Raw genomic sequence first — 19227 nt, 5'->3', positions numbered from 1 at the left:
ATAAAGAAATAACAAGCAGAGATATTTTCATTTGCTTCTTTAAAAATATTTAGTAATTTACTAAAAAGTAAATTACTCAAAGACACATCTTTGCAGCAAGTCATGTACTCGGTACAATATTTAGACCTTTTTGAAAAAAAGAAAAAAGATCAGATTTTGGCATAGAAGCCAGGGAGCTGTCACTTTACTCCTGCAAGAACTATTTCCATGCATTACTAAAAAGCATGCAGTCTAAGCAGCTGTAATGCTAGAATGTGTTACAACAGATTGTGAACTAACTTCCTCTGGCTCCCTATTCTTGGAGCAAGCAGCAAAAAGTTTCAATTTCTTTCTTCAAGCAATGTGACTTGTAAAACAAGAAGTCCAGTCTTCTGCTGAATTACTCTGTTTTTAATCAAAGAGTTTTTTCTTTGCACTTTCTTATGGTAGAAGATCAGATCTTGCTCATCTTGGAAAAATGCGTGGAAACTGAGTAGAAGCCTCAGTGGCATTACAATACACATGCAAAAAAGAAAGCAAGTTTCATTTCAAAGTGCTGTAGAACTCATTACAGAGCTTATACAGAACCTGACTTGGCTTCCCTTGTATTTCTGAAAAGGACAGGAAGAAAGAAAAAAAAAATAAATTAACTCTTTCATATGTCTTCTTGGCATGACAGAAAGAATTCAATGAAACACTTAAATACGCAATCCTGTGTTAATTTCTGATACGTATCCTATTATTCGAGGAACAAGGAGCACACTGGTGACGAATATACTTCAATATATTTAGGAGGAGTAGGTAGCTTTTTTCCTGACAGTCCATTAGACTCTCTTACTTAAACCCAGAAAGGGCAAGAAGGATACTTCCAGCCTGTTCTGCAAAGTAGCCTCTGTCTTGGATCCTGAGAGACAGAGCAAAACACCCGGTCTCTGAAATCTCCTCTAGGACCATTGCTCAGGCTATTTGGCTGAGGGATTGCCCTTCCAACCTCCCATATATCATTGTTCAGCTCACAGAGAAAATCCTTTTAGACGCCTACCTGCACCCTTTAGTTCAGCAGATGGCAGGAGAGCACGAGTGTCATGTTAAGAGCAGCTGCTGACTGCACCCTAGCCAACTGTAACAGCAGCCTGTTCAGTTCCTTTTAAGAAATATCTAGCTGTTCTCTACAGGGCAGTAATATCTGCCTTTAGAAGGACTTGCACAACATCCAACTTACTTGATAAGCCAAATGAAATCTGTGAGTTCCGAGTTTGACCTGAGGACTAAAGAACAGATCCACCACTCAAATGAGACAGTAGGGCCAATGCATGCTTTACCAATGGAGGGGAGGAGGGCAACAGCGACCCAAACAACAAAACACCCACCGCTCAGTTACTCCAGAGCATGAAGAAATAACCTTAATACTATCGATATCTGCCAGCTCCTTCCCAATGCTCACAACAGTTCAAACCAAGTACACAGTGTCCAGCCAGTTTTTACAATGAACCGCAGCTTTTCCTCCACTCGCCTACCCACTCAGCTTCTGGCAGACAAGGCACTCATCCTTGCCCTTGAAGACTTGATTATCATGATTACAAGAGTAAAACAATAGCGAATTCTTACAGGTTTTCTGGATGTGTACTTTGCCTTCTCAAATTGAAGTTACTAAATCTGAAAGAGTTATGGTAACTTCACTGTTGCTTCTCCAGAGAAAATACCCTGTTTCCATATACATTAGAAACTGAATTCTGTGTTACAATCCAACAAAAATGGCATAGAAGTCTTTGTAAGCAAATACATAATTGTGAGAAAAGAACACAGCAAAGGCGCTTTACCAGTTATAACAGAGATGCATCAACAATTACATTTGCCCTTTTTCTGATTAAGAACACTTCTCCTTAATGCCTTTGCAATTGTTCTGACACAATAAAAACTGTAGTCCTGAAAACAAATTTGAACACCACATCTTGCAAGAGTCTTATCTACACCTTCATGAAAGCACAGCTCCTCGTTTACAAGAAACACTACCACATACAGTCTCTCTTAAATGATCACCAGGTCCTCGAATCATGCAATTTTCACCAGAGTTGAGAAACAATGTAAATTTCTAGCTTGCACTGCTGAATATTACTCATTCCTCCCTTCAGATGCATGTGAGACTCCATGAAGTCACAACCTGCCAGCTCTCCCCTTAATGCCTGCTGGTCTCCTCACCATGCTGATTTGACTTGCCAAGACTATAGGGAAAAACTAACACTAAGTTTGGCAAGTTACTTGGTCAGGAAGCTGCATAAGCCTGCTGCACACCAGGGCTAGTACAAGTAGGACATGTCAAAACGGACACCAAGGTGTGGACAAATCCCTTCTGGGGTCAGCAAGCAGTTGGACTGAATCAGATGTGTTAACAAAGATTATCTCTAAAACTACAACTTAATATATTTAACTGAAATCAGGAAGGAACTGTAATTTGATGAGTCAGTCAAAACTCTGACACAAACGGGATTACAAAATTATGAACTTCACTAAAATACCTGTAAGATGAATACAATGCTGTGAGCCACAAAACTTGCCAGAATGGTGCTCATGAGGTGTTTTTCCTTCTAAATGCTATGAAGGAGGGGACTCGTCCTTTTTCACACTCTCTCCAAGCTGAATGCCTCTTAAACAAATCCTCAAATTAAGACAAAACACTCAAAAGAAAAAATTATCCAAACAAACAGATGTCAAAAGATAGAATGAATTACCAGCCATCACAGTGGGTATTTCATTGTGCATCTTTGGGGCAGGTTTATCCACTTCACTTGTGCTGTGGGGTACATGTTGTCCCCACTAGGCACTAGGAGGGCTCACGAGTAGAGGAGCGGGTAAGGAGCTCAGTTAGCATCGTTAGATGACACAGGCCAAGTCCTGAAAAACGCAGAACAACCTATAGACCAGTTTGGAGCACAGGTTATGGCTTTGTGAACATGGGATATCCACAAAGATGTCATGACTAGTCTAGCTATTAAATTAAGTTGGAAGTCCTCTTCCAAAAGGTCAAAAAGCTGGGAAAAACAGGGATTTTTTTTTCCCCTTTTATCATAAAACTCCCGTATAACTCCCTTTTTCCACAAAGACCATTCCCTTTCCTGACTTTTTGAACTGTCTTCAGAAAACAGGTGTTGTTTACAACAATAACAAACACACATCTGTGTGGGTGTGTTAATACACACAAAGGCAGGATAACTGAAACCTCTTCCTATATTTAGATCTGTCTGGTCAGCTCTAATTGCATAATTTAATCAAAACCCTCTCCAACGGAAACACATCCATATTCATCACAGGCATCAAAGGAAACATCTTTACAAACTATATCCTTTTACAAACCAACACATGGTCCCACACCACTTGTCCAATTGTTGAATTCCTCCTTTGGGAAGGGCATGGAATTTTATTTCTTTTTATCAGCTGAAAAAAGCATTTCCCTCCAATTCATCAGCACAGGGTGGGAGGAACTTCCTTCACAGGTGAGATGGGGAAAATTTACTGACACGTCACTTTCAGGGATTTGTGTTTTGTTTTGTTTTTTAAAATAGTTAAAACATATTTGCAGCATAAAGGAAAACCTTTAAAAACAGAAAAATGCGCATCACCACTCAGGCATCAACATTTTTGAGTAAAGCTCATAAAACGCAAGATGAGTTTTGTCTTCACAGAACAGCACAGCCTAGCACAGACTGCATGGATTTAGAAAGGGGTTTGTCAGCCGCAGAGTTGTGCTACAACGGGGTATTTTTAAGGAGGGAACCCCATCAAATGCACTCCAGTACGCTCAGCTTATGTGAGCCACTGCTCCTACAAATGATTCATTTTACCAAGAGCATGCACCAATACAGTTACATCAGCTGCAGTAAACCACTTCTAAAGACTGTGACCCAGACGTCATTTATCAGAGATTAAGTAAAGATGTTAAATTACAGCTCAAGATCCCCAGCTTTAAAGCAGAACGTTTCACCAAAGCAAAAGACAACAAAAACGGAGAAGGAAAAAAATACTTATTCACTAATAAAAGCGTTATTAGATCAAGCAGAATAAATTGATGAAAATTAAACCAAAAAAGTAATATTGTTTTCACTGATTAGTCCCTTGCCCACCATTTATACACTTGAAATGAACAGCATCTTCAGTCTGCCAATATCAAAGACATTTCAATGCATTTCATGAGATTCAAGCTTTACTTTTTTAGAAGGATTCCTCTGGCTTTCCTCTTTTTTGTCTTATTTGCAAAAACTAGGGAGGTATTTTATGCCTTTAAATGACCTTTAATACACTGTATCTTCATCACGTCTTTAAAATGTCAAGGGGCAGAGCAAAAGATATATTTTATTTTTCATGAAGTGTCCTGCAATTCACAACTACCATTCTAAAGAGAGAAAGTGTTTAAAGAGGATACAACTTTCCAAGCCAAGTTTATACAACACAGAAACAAACATCAAAATTTGCCAGATTTCCACCGCCCAATGAAACATTGTTTAATTACAGCATGCCATTAGTGGCCTTCTGAAAACCGGGACTGGACTTCAGATGACACAAAACCCAGTCTGCTCCTGGTCCCCAGGACAGTGAGCAGACAGCAGCTGCACTACCACATTGCAGCAGATACTCCCTGGCAGTATGGGTCTTTGTCAGGCCACCTGAACTCACCAGGTCCTTTACAAATGGAAGGAGCCAAGATCACAGTGTTTAGAGATGCCCCTTCAGCTTCAGCTTCAGAAAATGAGACTCTCTAAAGATTACAATTTACAGGGAAATATAAATTTACAGGGATCCTCCTGAGACCAGGTCAAGGAAACTTTGGGTTTGTGTTTAAAATACACCAGCAAGCATAGATCTAGGTTGATTAAGGCCTTTACTGGCAGGTGAAGTACAAGTCTGAGCTTAGAAACTTGAACTGCTTCAACTACACCCCAATGTGATCCTAGAACAGGGTACAATTTCACCAATATTAAAAACTATTGACACACAACTACGCAGGCGTTTACATGGTCTCTTTCTTTTACAGATGTTTTCATCCAGATAATTACTCTACAGAACTAAAGGAATAATTCTTGGTTCAACTGAAGACCAGGCATCAGGAGCACTAGCTTTCCCCTGAACTGGCAGTCACACTTGGAACAGGTATTGCATGTTATTGCAGTTGGAGGCCAACAACATTCCAGACGACAGTTGGTTCACCAATGAAGTCTAAAAGCTCCATTCTTGGAAGCATTTTAATCAAAGAAGTCTACTGATTGCAAATGAATTGGCTACAGTGCAATTTTTTCCTGCCATACCTAAGCCTGTAAAACCTTGTCAGCAGAAGGAGTACTGTCACGGAGGGCACTGGGCTGCTGCTCAGGAGACACAGCTCCCATTTCCCTTGGGCAAGCCACTTCCTCACGTCAAGCCTTAGCTTCTCCTGCTAACAGGTGGAGAACAAAACTCTTGAAGGCTACTGATTGAGAGGCAAGTATTTGACAAAGAAAGCCAGAGGGGTGACCATCGGCACAAAGCGTTTGCTGGCAGGATGGCACCGAGACAGCTCTGTGAGAGCACATGCCGTTACACCAAGGAGCACCTCCACACCATGGAGGAAGAGGGCAGTAAGTCACTCAGCCAGAGGCAGCTTGCCCTGAGCAAGAACCAATGACCGCTGCAGCAAGGGGCCAGAGGGCAAAGGCACCAGGGCTGAGACTGGAGCACATGCTGGTGCCACCACACTCATCACAGCCAACAAAAGTGCCTCCTAACTACTGCTGACAGGGAATGGCCAAGCACAGACCCAGAAGTCACAAACACACCTTCCACCTTCTAAAAGCAAAAAATGAGGGCACCCCTGTATGTAAGGATTCAGAGACATATCCAAAAGATTGCAGGATGAGGCAAAAGCAGCAGTCACAGCACTGTGCCAGAACATCTGCAGAATCTCATGTCAAAATGTTTTTTCATATTCCTGAGATCAAGGCTTTGGAGGGTTTTGTACAAAGGCTTCAACCCACAGATAGGAACTGATAGTTCATACAGCACTTGGCAACCACATAGCTTGAAAGGAAGTGGGAGATATCCTCCTACATTGCTTACCGGGAATACGGAAGTTTTACAACACAAAAAAAAAGGCTGTAATCTATCTATCTGATCCCTTCATTATCTCTAAGCTTTTTATGATTTTGGAAGAACAATCAAGCCACATAAAAAATTACTCAGTACCCTCTCCTTATCTGTGAGCTTTTTTTATTAACAGACCCTGTATGATTCTGCACATGAAATTAAGGCAACTTACTATTCACTCCACCATCATTTTCCAACAAGACCAGCTTTAAGTTTCAAAATTCAGGTTTTGCAAAGTTGCAGTACTCCAAACCTTACAGCTGAGACACCAAAAGACAGTATTTCCTGAACACCACATGCTCTGCAGGGTCAACAGCAGGCTAGCTAAAACAGCCATAATGCTTCCCAAATTTTCCACTGCTGCCTGCTACTGAATAAACAGTCATAGCTGTTCTAGTACAGAGGACAGAAGGACTCCAAGTCCTTAATACATCGTGAAGTGAGACTGCAAGGATGAACTTCCAGGACTTGCAGCTTTCCAAGACTACTTACTTCCAGGCTGAAAGCTAGTGTACAAAAAGAGCACACAAAGATTTCAGGCTCCTTGTCTTTAAGATGACAATCTAGATGCCTTTAATTCCAGGACTGAAACTGGTACTCCCCAGTTCCTGAGATAAGCCTTTAGGCTCAAATGACCCTGACTGCTGGCTGGCCTGGAAGACTGAGAGTCCTCGTGTCCCAAGTCAGGGGAGGCAAGAGGCTAGGCAAAGGTGTGATGGAAACCTGCCTATATTCAGAAATACAAGATGCCAGCCAAAGCAGCGCTCCCAGTTCTCAACTGCTCCCAGTTCACAAACCACAGGAGATGCACTGGGTCTGACCATGAACAAGAATCATAGCTGATAAACTAGTGGGGACAAGGGCAAAGGGAACAGTTATGCAGTAAATTGTAGTAAACAACCCTGACGTGTTTATGCCAGTTATGTTAGGTAATGTTTTCTGCACAGAACAAAATTTCAAAGAAGCCTGTAGCCAAACCAGGGAAAAAAACCTTGGGTTATCAAGGGTCTGGATAGTTCCTTGGCATAGCCGAAGGCTACAAGGGAATTCAGCGAGAACTTTGCTCCAGCACTGCCACTAGGGAAAATACCTAAAGCATGTATTTTAAATTTGTAGATAGTCTAATTCCTTGAAGTTAAGAAATATATGGCAAAGATGCAATGTTTGAAGATGTTAAATAGCTAGCAGTAACAAGAAAAAGGAAGGGGTTTTCAACACATTTACCATATACCATTAAAACAAGTACTTTCTAAATTTCTTTTGAGAAAAGTGGATGGAAAGCCAAAAATCTCAAAATTACTTATGCAGTGGTGCAGACCCCAGGAAAGCTACAAGCAGTGACTTGGCTTACAGCACATATCATCTTCAGGTGCCCTGTCTTCACTGGCAGTGGCTTCTGGTAACACCAGCCTGCTTTTACAGAAGGGTTTTAAATGGATTCAATATTTAGCTTTTCTCTAGTTTCTTGATAATGCTGCTAACAGTACGTGGTCTGCCAGCTGTTTCAAGTTATTTAATCCTCTAAAGAGTAAAAGAAAGTTTCTACTGTTAAGAGGTTAAACTTGGAGGACATTCTTTTCCCCATGAGGAAAAACATTTGTCCTATCTCACACAGAACATGCTCTGCTCATACGGTTGCATTAAAGTAGAAAAACATTTTAATATAGCTTGCAGTTTACACCAGCAAAACAGCACTTGACCAGAAAAGCTTGTTTAAGTGTTCCTCCCCATCCATCCTCCCTCACCCCCCAGAAAATACGCTGTATCATTAATCAATGTCATTTTGCTGCCAATATAACTACACCGGGGCTTTGTGACTGACGTAACTGTTGGCAGTCTAACCTCACCATGCTAATCACCAACATAAGCATCTGGGAAAAAACCCTGTAAATTAGACCTTTCCTTGGCAAGGATATTAAGGAAATCTTTATCTGGGAGTACTACAGTACTCATTTATAACTGGCTACCTCCAACAGCTGCCTTGGGCCAGCAAGGTCACAGGTCCACAAGCAGATGAGCAGCTTTAAACAACTTGCTCCCACCCAAAGAGAAAAGGTTTCCCTTTACTCCCTTGTGCCAGCTGTAGTACTCCAACATAATCTCCTCCTTGCTTACAGCCTGTCGGCCAATTCACCCTCCTAACCTGGCAAAAACAAACAATGTTCTGCAGAACAGCTGGATCAGCTTAGAGCAGGATGAGCATCAAAGTCACCCAGCCATCATACGCTACGAAATCTGTGGCTGGGGTTGAGAAGAGCCAGACTGTTAAGAGTTCTCTCCATCTTGTGGAGCTGCCACTCCTCTAATTTTAAATGATATCCCGAACAAGGATTAGCTCACACTCAGACAGGAGTACTTCAGTCAATTTGCAAAACCACGTCTCGTCCCCAGAGCAATGAGCTCTGCCCTAGCTGGTTCTGAATAGCCAAACACTCTAGCAAGCACTTCAACCCCTCTCTGCTACCACTGTCTTCTGCTCTAGGTAACTAGACAGCAAACTTCAGGAGAAAAAAAGAGTGATTTCACATCCATCTGTCCAAAAATACCACACACTGCAGAGTTTTAAGCTGAGAGTATTTTTTTTAAGCTGAGTATATTTTCCAGACAAAATCTAATACGACACATTACAGAATCTAGAATTACATTATCTTAAGTTTTTAAGTTAATAAAGACAAAGACTTTTCCTTTGGCTACTACATCCAAGTGGAAGCACTTAACACTGACACTAGCTGGCATGAATAATAAAGGGCCTGTTATTAAGTATGCCAGAGTGTAAAGCCAGCAGCAGGCAAAAATGCAAAACAGGAAACTGTAATAGCCGAGATGGCAACCTATATGTAAGCCAGGTTTTCCGAGACATTCAGCAAGGTCAAAATTCACATTTTTCAAAATAGTATAGTTCATCACTGCGTTCATCAGGTAATTAGCAGAACAGGGACACAGATATAAACAATGTCTGGTTTATCTGCCTATCTATCTCCTCAGTAATAAAAAGGCAGAAGTGTCTGAAGACAAGAGGAAAGACCAAGAGGCTGTGTGAAGGGAGATGAAACTCTGGTCCTGAACACCAGAGATTCATGGTGAGACCTCAGTAAAACCACATTAGTTAAGTCTCTGTCTCCCTCATCTCTCTCTTCCCTCCCTCTGCAGGGAAGCACACACTTCAGATGTGTTTGAGATTCCTGAAAGACTACACATTTGAAATTAAACCAGTGTAATCACATTATGCATTTAACAATCCCTGAAGCCATCACGTACATGTTGTCAGGTCTATGAGAAAGTCTAGGTAAATTTCAAATATACTTTCATGGCTGCTGTGACAAAACAATGCTGTTGCCTTAAAATTGGAAAAAAATAAGCCATCTGGACATGGTCCTGGGCAACCCAGGCAACCCTGCGTGAGCAGGGGCTGGACAAGACGGCCTCCAGAGGTTCCTTCCAATCTCAACCACCCTGGGATTCTGTGAAATTCGCAAAACCTGCTAATCATTCAAAAACAAGAATTTGGTCCACATCAGAAAAACAACTGGTTCAGGAAAACTGCATAGAACTCTGCCTGCCTTGGCACAATACAAAATCACATCAAGTACTAGTAGATAGAGGTAGGGACTAAGCTCTATTTGCCTTGCACAGGCAGAGTTATGAGAGAACTGCTTTTTAAAGTAATATGGCACTTTCACCAGGAAGTCAAACTCAATGGATTCAGTGATATTAACCAAAAATCATACATTTCAATAGAGGATAAAAGATTTGTCCAGAATTTCACAAAGACTAGACTCTCATGAATTATGATGAAAATCTCAATTAGATCACTTTGTTTTCCCGATTCTGACCACTTCACCAAGTCCTATTTAAGTTGTCTGGTGACCTTACTGTACTTCTTTTAAGAATTTCAAATACAAACCAGGGAGATCAGAAGGCAAAGCAGAGAAAAACATCATGAGAAATAATCCCTCTCCAAATTTTGCATAACTTTTAGAATATTTTCAAAGCATCCAGAAGTCTTCTGGGGTTGCCTCACTCATCATTCCTTCACTGCTTGCACCCTCTAAGTTTGGCTTCATGTATGGCTCCACTCCATAAATTTAAGTCGTTTGTCCTCACCACTGTCACCTTGCTTCACATATAGCCCCAGTAAGAAGCCACTTTTCCACCCCTTTATTCACTACTTGCGGGCTACTGAAAGATGCTGATTCACAGAGGTTCCCATAACATGCTCATCACTATAGCACTGGATACCTTAAGCAACCCTGACTAACCTTTGTCATGTTCACATACTGTTTGTCTCCCAGCCTATCTGCAAAGGCAAGATGGATTGACTCATTTTAATATATATGGAGTAAGGTCAATAGAAAAAAAAAAAAAATAATCATCAGACAACTTGTAATTGTACTAACCTGAAGAGACAAAGTCTTCCCCAGGTTAAAATAAAACCAAACCAAAACTGCCTTCCCCAAAGTAGATTTCAGTCAGGAAACCGCAACAGTGGTAAAAATACGTTACACTTCACAACAGAGCATTTAGATATCAAGAGAAAGACCTTTCATCAAACAGAACTGTGTTTTATTGATGAGGCAGTTTTAGTAACTTTTCAGGACTGGTGAGCAGAACCTACACTCCCAAGCAGGTGCTACTGGCCTAACTTGAAAGTATCTTTCTTGTTTCATACAACACAGCACAGAAACCCTTGTAAAAAAGGCAACTGGCCAACAGTGAGCAAATGTGTTCTGCCAACGTTTTTGTCCTACCAAAACACTAGCAGAGATTGTTTTGCAACATCTTGGGAGAGCTAGAAAGAAAAGAAGGACAGAGAGTTAAAAAAAAAAAAAACAAAAAAAAAACCAAAAAAACCAACCCATACACTTTTGCTATTCTTCAGCTTTACAATTTGCACAGACACCACAGAGAATTAAACCTTCAAGTGAAACAGCAGGACACGTCAGTTCCACACCACCTTCCACACTCTCCTGCACACACACTTCCAAATTTGTCTTGGAGAAGATTTTTGAGAGCCCTCTTTCCACCGACTCAGGAAATACAGCTAGTTACAAGGCACGTATTTTGTCCCTCAACATGTCAGCTGAATGAAAGTACTTACTAGTAAGAGAAATGTAAGACAGCAAAGATATTGCAATAATTCCTCCCAGGTCAATATTCAAATGAAACCTAACAGATACAAAGGTGAAATATATTGATAGAATGAAGTCAAATAAGCAACTCATTAACAGCATCTGACCAAGCAGCAGATGTTTCCTCCTCCTTTCACCCTCAGAAACACATTTAAGTGGAAGCCACAATTTGTTGCAACATGATTCTCCAGTTACTTACTTCATCTTTAACCCAAACTGATTTTATGCTTTTAAGCATTTAAGTATTTATATATAAATAGTTATTAGACACACACCTTGATAAATTTACAGGCTCTTCTCAACTATATATAGGTTTAGTCTACCTTTATCTGATCCAAATAACATTCACTGTTGTTGAAAGTTAAATTAATTTAGGCATTCATATGTGCACATACAGCATACCTGTCAAGTGTGAGTAACCCTACATATATACCTGCATAAGAATAAGATTAAGATATCTTTAAGAGTCTTATGCCCTGGTTTCCTTACACGATGCCAGACAGAATGCTGCCATTATTGTCAATGCCTTAAAATGCTTGAAGTCAGAAGTCTGAAACAATTAATAAGAAAAATATTGGCAGTAAATCAGTCTTTTGTGTAAACACAGAAGAATGAGGTACTAATTCCCAATATTGAACTAAGTGAGGAAGAAAAGCAAGCGAAAGTATGATCAACTGTGGTCACTGCATGCCCCAAGCAATCTGAACATAAAGGATTCTCTGAATTCATAAAATACTTTTTGACCTGCTACATAAGCATCAAGTGTTAATTCTGTGTGCACACATGCTTTTTGCTGTCATCGACCTAGACAAGTTTTTAAATATGTACATCAGTCTTGCAACCTCTGTAGGAGAAACTCTGTAATACTGTAAATCCCGAAATCCAACTTCTACTCATGCACAAAATCCCTATTAAGGGGATACATGTTCAGCTTCCCCTGTAATGATAGTTCTGAGTACTGAAAGAAGGTCCATCAGCCAAAGCTGGAGGGCAGACGTGATTCTTACAACCATGCTGGGGACAGAAGCAAGGAGACAGTGAAAACTCTCGTGATTCTGTCTATAATCACTTTAGCATTGTAAAAAAATTTTAATGGGTATCTTATTTCCAAGTTACCCAATATTGGATTGATAGTCGATAGATCACTCTGATGTGGATGGGCATTTTAATGACAAAAACTTGCAAGTTAAATACTTCTGAATACCATTAAGTGCTATAATTCAGACTGTCTATGCTGACTTATTCAGACAGTCTCATCTAATGCCATGTTGGGAAGAACGTTCCCTTTATAAGCACAGAAATATGAAATAATGCTTCAGAAATCACTGGTAAACCACATTAATGATTTGCTTACATGCCAAGGCAACGTAATAGTTGCCTTTGGATGATACTGCTTTGAACAGTGCCTAAATATAATGACTTATATAAAGGCATGTTTAAAAATAATTTGTTTTCCTCCTTGTACTCCAGACTTCGCCTGTGCATGCTAGGGAACGGGTGGGGGAAAAACAAAATGAGAAAGAGTAGTGACATCTGTGCTGATATCAGTCTCCCAAGTGGATACCCCATACTGAAATAAAAGTGACATATAGTCCAGAGCTAGGTTAGAAAGACTGAGTTGTGCAAGTGTCCACAATAGTTGTACTGGTCAGGTGCCCTGCACTGACAAGTCTAGAGAGAGAAAAACAAACAAACAAACAAAGAGAAAAAAGCTTTGACTCTTGATCTAAACTCAGCTTTTACACAGTCTCCCAACACACAGCACTCACAAGAAGAGTACAACTGAATAAAGGAATCCATACTCGTAGAAAACCCTTCGTAATTTAATGACAGCTCAACCCAGAAGCTGTGTCACACACTGTACAGCTATCCGGGGGCAGCACTGGGGTCACACAGCTGTGCAACACTTCCACCACAGCAATCCCAGTGCCACAGTACCTGATACACATCCTCCCTCCTTCCCCAAAATGCAAAAAAAACCCAACCAAAAAAACACACGGACCCATCTACACAACTCAGCAGAGCTCAGCCTTATGTGCACTGAATAGTTGACCTCACACAGGCTAATTAGAAGTAGCGTGGTCAGTCTTTGTTCCTATTCAACTATGAGGCACATCCAAAGCCAACACACAGAGGCATAAAACTGAAGCAAGGAGACATCCTGTACGATCTGGGATCATTCTGGAAAATGCTTTACACTCCTTAAAATTAGCCTGTTTACTTTATGAAATGCTTGGCTTCTCTATCCTGTTAAAAAACAATGACGCTCCCCCCCCCCCAATACACACAAACCCGAAAAGCTTCTGTAATGCAAATTACCATTTGTCTGAGGAGGAGGATAGGGATCTTTGTGGCAGCCATTAGCTGCCAAGAGTGTCCTTCTCCTCATCCCGCAATCCACCCTCTGCAAAGTCCTTCACAAAAGGCCCAATCTAACTTTTTTCTCTGGTTGTTTTCAATCTTGAAGAATAGAAACGTTCTTAATGGAACTAGTTATACAACAGCCTGCAGGGATACAACTCTATCAATTAAAAAGTATCTACTTAAAGTAACTTATTTCCCATCCAAAGCAAAATCCACTGTTCTAACATAAAAATCCTCTATGCTGTTCTAAAGTTACGCCATTATAGCTCAAGGAAAATATCTGGAGAAGTGCAAGAAGCCTGTGTAGATGAGACTTTAAGTCACCAGTATTTCAAGCCATGCTTGCCAATTTGGTGTTTATGTTTTAAAGTTGAACTTTCTGTTCAGTAAACTTCAAAGGTAAACTTCTAGGAACTGCATATCATCTTCATTAAGACTTTCATGCATTCAATTTTTTGAGACACTGCTATACACAGAAGAAAGGCCACTGAAAGAATACTAATCTGCAACTACTAAAGGAAAACAAGTGAAGGTTTTATGGGCAGAACAGACCTTTCCCCACTCTGAAAGCACAACGGGGCGAAGTTTGTCATCAAAACCTAACCGAGAGATTAAAAAATAAAATATTTTTTTTAAAAAATAGTAGAATCTCTTCATTAACCATAAAGCAATTTGTGAAATCTGATTTTCATTTTCCACAGATTTTATGGCGCTCTCTTCAATAACGTAGTTTCATTTACTCATCTGCATTGACACAGCAGAAGAGAGCTCCATATCCACATTTTACAAGACACCGCACCCAAAAGCAAGCTTTAATTCTTTTATTTGCCACTCTGAGAGCACCTTAGCTAAAGCACATCCTGTTGAGATGCAACAGAACCTGGAGACTAATGGCTCTTTTACCGCCAGTGGCCATTCATTTTCTCTGCTTCTTGTATCCCTCAAAATTATTTTTTTTAGTTACCTTTGTGACTAAAAATAAGAGCTGTTTCTTTCTTGGCCAGGAGAAGCTCAGGAGATGCAGTGCAGAGTTCACACTAATTCAGGTATGAAGAGTTGGTTTAACCGCTAATGCATGCAAAACCCTCAAATCACCAAGCAGCACACTGAATAGCAGAAAGAAGAAAAAGGAGTTTTAGCAGGATTTTCCCGAAACACTTCATAGTGATTTTATCAGCAGAAGCAGCAAGACCCAAGATGTTTAGTATATAATAAATCTGTAGCCTGCTACTTTCTAAGCTACTTAGCGCAGAAACATGAATCTGAAGCTGCAGTTGCCTTCACGAAGAAAACTAGTGACCTATGCCAACCCATATTTAAAATTACAGTGTGTGTTCTAAAATAAGTTTGGTCATATAGTTCAAGATTTGACTAAGATGCCCTGTCTTATACAACAACTCCAATCTGCAGGAACTTTTCAACAGTTACAAACTTTAGTAGGATTAAAACACTAGGAAAAAAAAAAAAAGCCCAATTAGCTTGTTTGCCTGTTTGCCTGTTTGTCCCTTTGATACCTGATAGCACAGTCTGCAGGTAGAGCCTAGCTGATTTTGAGGCTTGAGAAAGGATATATAAAATTCAGAGAGATTCACTCACAACCACTTCCCCCTCACCCCAAACACACACCTCCAAGCTGCACATACCTTCATCTGTTTCAGTCGCTAATGACTGCGAGAAAGAGGTTAAGAGTCAATCCAAATTGGTTCAACGTTTGCTCTTCGCAGGGCCACAAGCTTTAATTTCAACTACTCTTTGCATAAGTTAAATAATAAACACAGTGCTCTCTTTATTTGATTCTTAAACCACCCGTATCTGAAGCACAATGGGACATGTCACAGACACTTGCTTCACTGCCCTCATAATATGGTTTAATTATGATGACTGAACTAACGGGCTCACATCACAGACTTTTACAGGTTGACCCTGTGTCATCCTGATGTATCATTTTGCACCAGTTCAGTGCTGTAAATCAATTTAAGATCTCCAGCAGGTTGAAAAGGCTGGTAATGATGCTTTCTCTGCAGTCTCTGGGGGCTCCACATTATACACAACTTACATTATTTATAAAGCTGAGATGATGCCTCCATTAGGCTTGTAAGACTACTCAAATGAGCTTTTATTTTACACACACAACTTGGGCTTCATAGAGTAGAACATTGGCTATATGTAATATGCAGTACATTCATGCTTCGTTAAAAAAAAAGTCACAACCCCTTCATTTTTTAAATTTAAATCTTCATACCAAGCAAAGAAACTCAGGATTTAATCTGGATAATTTCCCAGGATTCAGAAACAAAAGTAGCATTTTTATTAACCTCTGTATTGCTTTTCTTTATGTTCAACTCTTTACTCTGTGTTCAAACCACAGAGGAAAAGCAAACACTAAACTCATCAGCATTCAAACATTTGATTTGATAGTTAATATTTATACAGAAACAGAAGGATCTCAACCTGTTTATTCAGTCACTTTTCTCAAATGTATTGGATCATCACATCTTCAATGGTACACAAAAAGCCAAGTTGAACAAGACAGAGTAGGAAAAAAAATATTTGATTACATACCCAATGGTTGATGGGGTCAAAACCAAAGCAAGGACAAATCCCTACCCTTAGGGTAACCTGATCATGCCTTGAACTGATCCTCTCTGTTAGCTGTGGAAGGCTTCTGGATCACCCAAATAAAGGAAAATTTATCTCAAGCACCTACTTACAGTCTGAAGTAAAGTGCAAGATTTCATCCCTAAGACCAGAGTAAGAACTTGAAAAAGGGCTAGATATCTTCCATTTTCATACTGATGCTCTTCCAGTCACAGCAAAGAAGCAAGCACTCAAAACTTGCTCCAAAATCCAACGAGAACCTCTGAAAAGCTTCATAGCACTGCTCTCCGGTTCAATGGAAAAATAAAATGAGTATTAATCAGTTGCAACTAACAAACTCATCTCCCATAATTCAGCAGGGTAATTACTGACAAGTAAAAGAAAAAAATAAGTCAATGTTAATACCTCAGGTTGCCTCACATGATTTGCTCCTATTGTTTGACAGGACAAGGTGCCGACAGCCACATGAAGACTAGCAGAATTACAGACACACAAGCCAGCAAAGAAAAGCAGTCTCTGTGGGCTGGGTTAGCTTCAGTTTCTAGTCTTATTATTGAATGCTGCTTAAAAATACAAATAACTATTTGGGGAAAAAAAATAAACAAAGTTTTTTTCTCTTTTTGACTTCTCCTCCGTGCGCAGAAGAGATTTGAACTATCAGCTATGACATGTCTGAAACACAGCTTTTTCCTAAGCATGTTAGTTTCAAGATGCCGTACCTTTAAACGCTGACATCCATTAAACACTGACATGTTTCACACAATGATCTTTTCCATTTGCTTGTATCTGAAACGTCTACTTTTACTCCTCCTCACCTGGATCTAACGACACTTCTTCCCCAAATAAAACTGCTACTTCTTTTACACGCAGTGAGTACCATTTTTTCCTAAAATACACCAAAATAAAGATTATTTTTCAGAATAAGCTCTAATTATTAATATACCGTAAAAGCAAACTGTAAAGTCAGACCACAGATCTTCTTCAGATTGATCTACTAACAAAAGACCAAGCACAGCAACCCTTCCTCAGTCAGAACTCCCACCGACTTCAGTTTATTAAAAAAAAAAAAAAAAAAAGTCAGGATTTGGCCCAGATCCTTTTGAATGCATGACTGAGTATTTCCACACCAGTACATTTTAATAAGCTTTAAAGATCTATATTCAGGATAAGATTATTGGCTGTAGAGCCCGCGTATATGAAGAAACTATGCTGAAGAGGGGAAAAATCTCACGCATCCAAACCTTCTAATGGGGGGGGGAGGGGGGGGAAATTAAGTGAACTTTCCTTGACCTCTACGCCGAGATTTGCCATTAAAAACGGGGGGGTCGGGAGGGGGAAAGGAGGGGAAGGGGGCTACGGAAAGAAAGGAGGGGGGGGGGGGGGGGGGGGAAACCCGCCACATTAGAGGGAGAGGGACCGGCCGAGGTAGGGGGCGAAAGGCTTCTCCCCCTTCAAAAACAAAGGCGGGCACTTGCCCCGTCCGTCCGGGGCTCCGCCGCGTCCCCCCGCGGGGCGCACAATGGGGACGGGGACGGGCGGCGGCGCAGCCCCGCGGCCCCGGCAGGGGCGGCTTCCCGGCGGCCACGGGTCCTCCCTCCCGCCGGGCCCGACGCGGCACCTACCCACAAACTTCGAGACGGCAGCGGCCGGCGGGGAAACGGCCCCGGCTCTCCCCCGGGCTGCCGGAGGGACGCCATCATGCCGGGGAGAAGAAGAGGAGAGGAGAGCAGAGCCGCCGCTCCCTTCGCGGCGCGGAGGAGACGCTCCCCACTGCCCGGCCCGGCGCCCCCCGCACCCTGCCCCGGGGCCGACGACCACCCGGGCGGGGGGGGGGAGGAGGACAGCGGGGAGAGGCGAAGGGACGCGAAGTTGTTACCGGCTGCCGGGCGGGCGGTGAGGGGGTGGAAGGGGGAAAGGGGGAGCGGGGTGGTGGGTGCCGGCGCAGCCGGTGTGGGGGCTCCGCGCCCGCGCTGGCCTCCGCGCCTGGATTGATCTGGTCTGGCTGGCGTCAGGCAGTCGGGGCCGCCCAGCCGCCGCTCGCCCCGCTCGCTGCCAGCGCCGCTCACCGACACACGCACACACACACACACACACACACACGCACGCACCGGCCCGGCAAGGGATCCTCTCCAAATTACCGTCCCCCGCCGCGCCTCGAGCTGCGGCCGCCCCGCCGGCCCCGCTAGGAGCGCTGCGACCCGCCGCCGGCTCAGCCGCCGCCCCGGGGGGGAGGGAGGGAGGGAAGCGCGGCCAGGCGCTCGGGGGGGCTTTATGCCTTCCTCATCCCCCCCCCTTCCCGTCACGGTGTCTTAGCCCCACGTTTGGTCGGCGGCCTCCGGCGCTGGGGGAGGTTTAAAAGGGGGTTGTGTAGCCGCGGGAGTGCGGCTGGGGTGCTCCGGCAGGCGGGGGTTTAAGGAAAGCTGCAAATAAGTGTGAGAATTGCAGTTAAAAATTAATTCCTGTAACGCTCTGATTGAACTGGATTTCATCCTGCCTCTCGCTTGCAGGTGATTCACTGCCTGACAGTCTCGGCTTAATACTGAAGTAATAACAGAGCAGTCTTTATCCCCAGGTGCTGTGCATGCGGACCTCATCCTGGCCATAGGTGCTGTTCCAGTTACTCCTAATTTATGCAAGTAAACCTATTAAAGTGCATGAGGCTTCTTGTGCAATCAGATATGGAGTAATGAAGTCTCACCCCTACGGCCCTCTTGAAATGAATTTGAACTCTATGCGAATCTGCAAGCGGCTGCTCGAAAGTGGATCTTGCTGAAAGCCTGCAGCCCACTTGAGGAACGGTACGTCTCTCCTGCCTGCTGTGTTTACAGGAATCTTTACAGGACGCGGATGAGCGCAGCGCAAGTGGGACTGAACTGAAACTGATTCTTTAAACGTGCACTTTGGCTTTTACCCGGTCATCATTCCTGGAAGGAGATATGAAGCAACAAGTGCAAGATGTTTCTACATGGCAAAATATTATGATACACCTATACTGCCGTAATTACATCTCTATACCTATGCCAGTAAATTTTCATGTGTATATGAA

The 19227-nt window shown here is 42.2% G+C and overlaps 1 protein-coding gene across 2 annotated transcripts in view; it reads right to left on the bottom strand.

Annotated features, from left to right (window-relative positions):
- Positions 1 to 18390, bottom strand: part of SMAD1 (SMAD family member 1) — a 50173-nt gene extending 31783 nt beyond the window's left edge. Inside the window, exon 1 of one of the 2 annotated variants that reach the window (XM_082482613.1) lies at positions 17804 to 18390. The gene's annotated coding sequence lies outside the window, so the exon portion shown is untranslated. The remainder of the gene's footprint in view (positions 1 to 17803) is intronic. The other variant, XM_082482614.1, reaches the window with a different exon arrangement.
- Positions 18391 to 19227: the final 837 nt, after the last annotated feature.

Source organism: Vanellus vanellus, assembly GCF_965231255.1.
Source record: "Vanellus vanellus genome assembly, chromosome: 4".
Lineage (NCBI taxonomy): Eukaryota > Metazoa > Chordata > Aves > Charadriiformes > Charadriidae > Vanellus > Vanellus vanellus.
Note: the sequence above shows the minus strand (reverse complement) of the source record. Positions and strands in the feature narration are given on the sequence as shown.